The 7315-nt window shown below is 39.1% G+C and overlaps 1 non-coding gene across 1 annotated transcript; it reads left to right on the top strand.

Moving 5' to 3' along the window:
* Positions 1-2539: 2539 nt before the first annotated feature.
* LOC141658003 (small nucleolar RNA R71) lies at positions 2540-2646 on the top strand. The gene has a single exon (XR_012548915.1). It is a non-coding gene; the product is annotated as a small nucleolar RNA R71 (small nucleolar RNA).
* The last annotated feature ends 4669 nt before the right edge of the window (positions 2647-7315 follow it).

The raw sequence follows: 7315 nt of genomic DNA, 5'->3' as shown, positions 1-7315 counted from the left end.
ACGGGCGTCTTCTCAGCAGGACGCTCGGATCTTCTTCAGACGGGCGGATTCTCAGGAATCCGCTCGGATTGGTCCTTGTGTACACGGATTCAGTTCCATCCGTGCACAAACGCATTCCCTTATCATTCTTTCTTTCTTTCTTTCAAATCTTGTGTTCTTCATTGTGGGGGCACTACTAAGGCATGAATAGCCTAGGCAATTGCCATCCCCATACTAAGGTAAAGCACTACACATCAATTAAAATTGTTAATCCCTCCCTCACTTCTCTCTTTTCATGACAATTATTTTGATCAAAGTAAATAAAAATCCAAAAATGACAAAAATGCAATACAAAAATTAAATGTAAGTTAGGGAGTTAGAAATATTTACAAGTGGTGGTTTAGGGAGGACTCCACCAAACTCTCATTCTTGATGAGATGTCAAGGGGGCATGTTCAAGGTGTTGTTGATGTTGCTCAACACCTTGAAGAAGTAATCAAAAGCTTGTTCATTGTTATGGTAGAGGTCCTCAATAGACCGTGCTCCTTGTTGTTGATCATGATCGATGGCATGCCCAATGTAGGGATTAAAGATCCCTTCAAATTCGTCGTCCCAAAGACCACAAACTTCATTGAGTTGATTATCGAAAATCTCTTGCTTAGATGGAGACAACTCTCCCAATTTCTTCTCTTGGCCAATGAGGCCATCATCTTCTTCCTTGGTTGATTTTGATGAGCTTTGCAAGCTCTCCTTGTCACAATTCACTTGCTCTTTGAATGGAGCATCTTCAATTTTCTTCCTCCATTGGAGTTCCGACTTCTTCCTTTCATCTTTCCTAGCTATAATGATCGATCATGAAACATGGCTCATGCAAACGAGGAGCTCTCATGGTTTTGTCAAGATTAAAAGTTATGCTTTCATCTCCCACTTCTAGAGTGAGCTCTCCATGTTTCACATCAATCACCGCACCCGCGGTGTGTAGAAAAGGTCTTCCTAAGATGATTGGAATGTTGGAATCTTCCTCCATATCAACAATGACAAAGTCTACCCGGATGAAAAACTTCCCAATTCGCACGGGGACATCTTCCCATATCCCTAATGGTGTCTTCGTCGATCTATCGGCCATTTGAAGAGTGATATTGGTGCATTTAAGCTCTCCCATTCCCAACCTTTTACTCACCGAGTACGGCATGACACTCACACTAGCCCCTAGATCACATAAGGCTTTGTTGATCGTTGTGTCGCCAATGGTACACGGTATTGAGAAGCTTCCCGGATCCTTTAACTTTGGAGGTGAACTTCCTTGAAGTATTGCACTACTCACCTTAGTGAAGGCGATAGTCTCAAGTTTCTGGATCGACTTCTTCTTTGTGAGGATATCTTTCATGTACTTTGCATAGGCCGGAACGTGATTGATTAATTCCGTGAAAGGAATTGAGACTTCTAAGTTCTTCACAATTTCCATGAACTTTCCAAGTTGATCATCAAATTTGGGCTTGGCTTGACGACTTGGAAAAGGAAGTCTAATCACAATGGGCTCCTTCTCTTTGGCTTTGTCTTCATTTTTCTTTGAACTTTCTTCTTTTGATGATTCCCCTTCTTTGGGGCTTTGCACAATTTCTTCCTTTTCACTAGCTTTCACAACTTCATTCTCAACTTGCTCCTTCGGTGCTTCATATCTTGTACCACTTCTCAAGTGAATGGCACTAACTGTTTCATGTCTAGGGGGATTACTTTGAGGTGGTAATTGCCCCTTTTGTCTTTGTGAGCTTGAAGATGCTAGTTGAGTCAATTGTGTTTCCAACATCTTGGTGTGAGCTAGAATGTTGTTGATGGTGGTGTCTTTTGCTTGGCTATCTTTTTGCATTTGGGTGAAAAATTCTTGTTGATTCTTTTGCATTTGGAGGACCGCTTTTTGGACATCAAAACCTTGGTCATTTTGGTGATTGTATGGATTTTGATTTTGGTAACCTTGGTTTTGATTGTAAAAGGGTCTTTGATTTTGATTTCTCATGGGTGGTGGAGTGTATGTTGTTTGAGGGTTTTGAACATTTTGGCTTTTGTATGAGAGATTTGGATGGAACTTGGTGTTTTCATTGTAAAAATTTGAATAAGGGGTACCACTTTTGTAAGCTTGGAAAGCATTAACTTGTTCGGTTGTTCCCCTACATTCACTTGAGTCATGACCCAAGGTTCCACAATTCTCACATATCCCGCTTGGGATTGATGAGGATGCCGTCATGGCATTGACATGATGCTTTGATGATTTTGAGTTTTCCTCAAGTCTAGCCATAGCTTGTTCAAACTTCAAGTTGATTGTGTCAATGTGAGCACTAAGTTGAGCACCCAATTGAGTAACGGAGTCCACTTCATACTTTCCTCCTCTAGTAGCTTTGCGAGGTCTACTATATTGTGAATTATGGACCGCCATTTCCTCAATCTTGTTCCATGTTTGATTGTCATCAACTTCGGTGAACATTCCATTTGATCCCATATTGAGAATGTTCCTTGAATCTTCATATAAACCATTCCAAAATTGTTGCACTAAAAACCATTCGCTAAGTCCATGGTGAGGACATGAGCGACAAATACCTTTGAACCGCTCCCAAGCTTCATACAAAGATTCTTCATCCCTTTGCTTAAAACCCGTAATTTGAGCTCTTAGCATGTTAGTCTTTTCCGGTGGGTAGAATATTTTGTAGAAAGCTAGAGCCAACTTCTTCCAAGAATCTATTCCAAGGGTGGCCTTATCAAGGCCCTTCAACCATTGCTTTGCGGTGCCGATTAACGAAAAAGGAAATAAGACCCATCTTATTTGGTCTTGAGTCACGCCCGTTTGAGAGATAGCTTCACAATAATCGCAAAAGGTTTCCATATGAGAATGAGGGTCCTCACTAGGCATTCCCCCGAATTGGCTCCTCTCAACTAGTTGGATGAAGGCGGACTTGGCAATAAAGTTACCGGTGAGATGTTGTGGGGTAGGAGTACCATTTGGTAAATCCTCCTCGGTGGGTATAGAGTGTGACGAGAATTTAGGCATTGTAGGTGGATTTTGTGTGGTATTGTTTAATGGGTTTTCTTCTCCTTCTATTGCGAAAGGATTGACAAACTCACTAGTGGGTTGAACAACTTCACCAACACCTCCCAAATTCCTCCTAACAAGTCTCCTATTATTCGTCAAGGTTCTTTCGATTTCACGGTCAAAAGGTAACAAATCTCTTTGTAACCTTCTAGACATGCAAAATATCAAACAACTCAAAAACAATTAGAACGAACCTTGAGGAGTTTTACTTCCCCAAGGTGAAAAAGACACAACTAATAACAATAAAAGAAATCTTAAATCAATTAAACACCGTCCCCGGCAACGGCGCCATTTTTGGTCGAGGCCATTTCGTGTTCACAATTAAGCATATGTGGTCGTTGGTCAATGGTCGATACAAAACACAATTTATACTTCACAAACAACTCTACAATTAGTAAAGAGGCAAGTAAAGGTCGGATCCCAAGGGACGGGTATTGAAATGAGAATTCTATTGTAACTAGTAGTGTCTAAGGGGTGTCACAAATTGGGTTGATGTAGAAGGTTACTAAACTAAAATAGCAATGAAAATAAACTAGCAAGATGAATAAAATAAGGGGTGTAAACAATTGATTAAAGGCACTAGGGTGTCATGGGTTCATAGGGGAATCATGGGATATGATCATACAAACATGTTCTCAAATTATAAGCAAGCAATTATTGTTGTGATGGATTGAGTTGGGTTATATCTTACAATCTTAGGAAAGTTTGGGTCCCGGAGCCGAATCGATTAGATTGTACAACACCTACAAGTCGACTTAATCTTTCCTACTCAACACATGCATGGTCTAACAAGACTCGAGTTGGGTTATGTCTTACAAGTCAAGTTGAAAGGATAGAAGATGATAGTAAATGCAAGGATTCATAGGCTTAGCATTTCATCAAATATAACATGTGCATGTATTAAGATCAAAACAAGCAAGCAAATAAGATATGAAAGCATATTAATTTAAGCATGAATCATTCCCATGTTGGTTTCCCCTAATCACCCATTAAACCCTAGCTAAGAGACTACTCACTCATTATCATATTGATCATGCTAGAAAGGTTGTCAATCATACTAACATAATGAAACATGATGAATAAATGAAAGTAATTAGCAATAATTAAAAAGGGATTAAGAGATTATACCTACTAATGATTCCAATAATAAAGCAAGAATAATAGAAGTACTTGAATCCTAGATTGAGAGGTTGTCAATCTCCCAATAATAATCCAAATAATCTTCAATTACCCAAAATAAAGGAAGAACAAGAGAGAGATTAAAGAACTAAAACTTGGATTAAAACTTGATTAATACTTGATTACAATATTAAAAGAGATTTGATTGATATTAACTACACTAATTATTGATAATAAGAACATGCTCCTCTAATTAGCCTAATGGGGTATTTATAGTGAAAATTAGGGAGGATGCATTAGGGTTAACTAAGGGCTAAACTAGTAATTACACTTTTTAAGTTGAGCAAGGAGACTCCGGTATTTTCTGAGAGAAGGGCTTCTCTAATCGTAGCTTTGAAGAATGAAAACGTCTTTGTCATCAAATCCGTGCGGATGGGAGTCGGGACGGCCGGATCTGGGCTGAGGAATCCGAGCGGATCCTTGGGCAAGACGCTCGGATTGGCGAGGGGGAATCCGAGCGGATTCCTTTGAGGGACGCTCGGATTGGGCTGGACGGACGGGCGGATTGTATACAATCCGTTCGGATTGTCAATTCTTCTTCTTCTTTTCTTCCCTTTTCTTCATGAATTCCTTGGGGATTTCCTTGGGGACTCAAGGATCCTTTCTCAACAATGCTCTTCTACTATGCTATGTACAAAGGCCTTCTAGTCTTGTCTCTCCTTGATGCTTGGTCATTGAATACGATCAATTTAGCCTCGTTTTGCCATGAAAATGCAAGATTCTTACTCCTTTCCTACCAAGGGATCAAAATCTCAAAGAATATGCAAAACAAAGAACTAAAGATAAGAAATGACCCAAATAGGCACTAAAAAGCATGGAAACAATGGTAATTCGGGGGCTAAATATGCGCCAATTATGGTCACATCATAAGGTCTGAGACCAAGTTTCACGGAACAAGCCCTAAGATTCACTGAAAAGGTCTGAGATTCACAAGATAAGGTCTGAGACCAAGTTTCACAGAACAAGCCCTAAGATTCACTGAACAAGGTCTGAGATTCACAAGATAAGGTCTGAGATTCACAAAATTAAGTGCAAAATAGATGATTTTAAACCACGATCAAGTTTCACAGAAGAAGCCCTAAGATTCACTGAACAAGGTTTGAGATTCACAAGATAAGGTCTGAGATTCACAAAATTAAGAGCAAAATAGATGATTTTAAACCATGACCAAATTTCACAGAACAAGCCCTAAGATTCACTGAACAAGGTCTGAGATTCACAAGATTCACTGAACAAGGTATGAAATGATAAAAACGCTTGATGCTAGATTCAGAACCAAGTTTCACAATTTTACGTTCCAGTTTCACAAAATAAGGTCCAGGATTCACAGGATTCACAACATTGACAAAAATAAAATGAGCTTAAAACTTATCTTCTTCAATCGTCATCTCTATTCTCGTTGCTTAAGAATACTCCATTACATTATTCTTCATTCTCGACATCTTCCTCTTCTTCCTCTTCTTCCGATGTGTCTCCCTATGTGAAGAATCAAACCTTTATTAGATACTTTTTTTAGAAAAAAAAAGAATTAGTAGACAATAGTAGTTGCGTTTTCAAGTAATACTAAAATGGAAAGACAAGAGTAGAATTATACATACTTGATTCTAAGGAGGATGCTCTGCAAACTCATTTGGACAATTTCTTTTATCGTGGTGTGACATGCGTTTACACTTAGCACACAACCTTTTCGGTTTTTTTGCCTTCATAATTGTCTTATTTTTGCTGCTCACCATCCTTTTACCACTACCTTTGTTTCTAGAGACTTTAGGTGGTAAGATCTTGATTTCTTTTGGAGCCTTGCAGGTTGAGAAGGGCCTCCAATTCTTGTTCTTTGGTCAAAGGCTTTGGGTTTGGCTCCAACTTCTCTCGGAATTCTTTTATTAGCTTGGCAAACTCTCTCATATCTGACTCTTCTTCTTTTCTTTTGAGCATACCAACAGTTGCGTAAATCTCAGACCACACCCGAGACATTCCAAATTTACTATTACCAGTAAGATTATTGTTTTCCAGTAGATTTCCATTCAAATCATAAACCGGGTTTCTGAGTGCATTCTTACTCCACCTACGCAAAGTGTATTTCTCAGGAATTTTCTTAAACTTTCCCGAGCAAATCCAAATGATGTGGTTGCATAAGATACCTTTCCTTTCAAACAATTTACATGCACAACGGACATCCATTGTTCTCCTATTGTACTCAACTGCATATCTCTTTCGCTTGTTCGCGTCCTCAACAATTGAAACTTCAAAGTTAGCTACTGGATCTGGTGGGGTGTATCCACAAACACTACACGCATTTACCGAAAATTTAACCTCCTCTTGGAAGTCAAAGAACACTTCATGTGTATAAACCTTCACTGCATGGGCCTCCCAGTTTGACCCGAATAGGGTTTCAGGCATTGAGTTGTGGCTCTGTGCTTCAAGAAGCTTTAGATTGTGCCTTTGTTGGTCCATGGCACTCTCAAATCTCATCCAAAATTCTACAAGAGTCCCATATTTATTTTCAAATCTCTTGAAGAAGCTATTCGAACTCTCTGATCTTTGTGTGGTTTTTAAAATGTTGCCCATCGGCACATTCCTGAAATAAGCGGGTATCCACTGATCTCGTTCCGCAAACTTGTCAGTCAACCATTTATTTTCTTCTAACGAAAACTCGCTAATGACCTTAGCCCAATTCTCTTCAAATTCCTCAGGCTCCAAGTCCTCGCTCCAGACAACATTGTTCAGATGACTTAAGAAATCAGTCTCTTTGCAAATTGTGCTCCCAACCTTGTCTGTTACTTAATTCATAATGTGCCACATGCAAAAGCGATGTCTTGCTTTTTTGAACACAGCTGCAAGTCACAAAATCCACATTATCTATTGTCAGAGATCTTTGGTCACAAATCAAGCTCTAAGATTCACTAAACAAGGTCTCAGATTCACAAGATAAGAGAAATAACAATATAGGCAATTTCAACAACTTATGACCAAGTTTAAGAATATTAGCTTTGTGTGTCACATAACAAGCCTAAAGATTCACTGAACAAGGACTGAGATTCACAAGATAAGGTCTGTGATTTACAAAATTAAGAGCAAA

Source organism: Silene latifolia, chromosome 5, assembly GCF_048544455.1.
Source record: "Silene latifolia isolate original U9 population chromosome 5, ASM4854445v1, whole genome shotgun sequence".
In the NCBI taxonomy this organism is placed as follows: Eukaryota; Viridiplantae; Streptophyta; class Magnoliopsida; order Caryophyllales; family Caryophyllaceae; genus Silene; species Silene latifolia.
The sequence above is the reverse complement of the archived record's forward strand: the minus strand, read 5'-3'. Positions and strand labels throughout refer to the sequence as shown.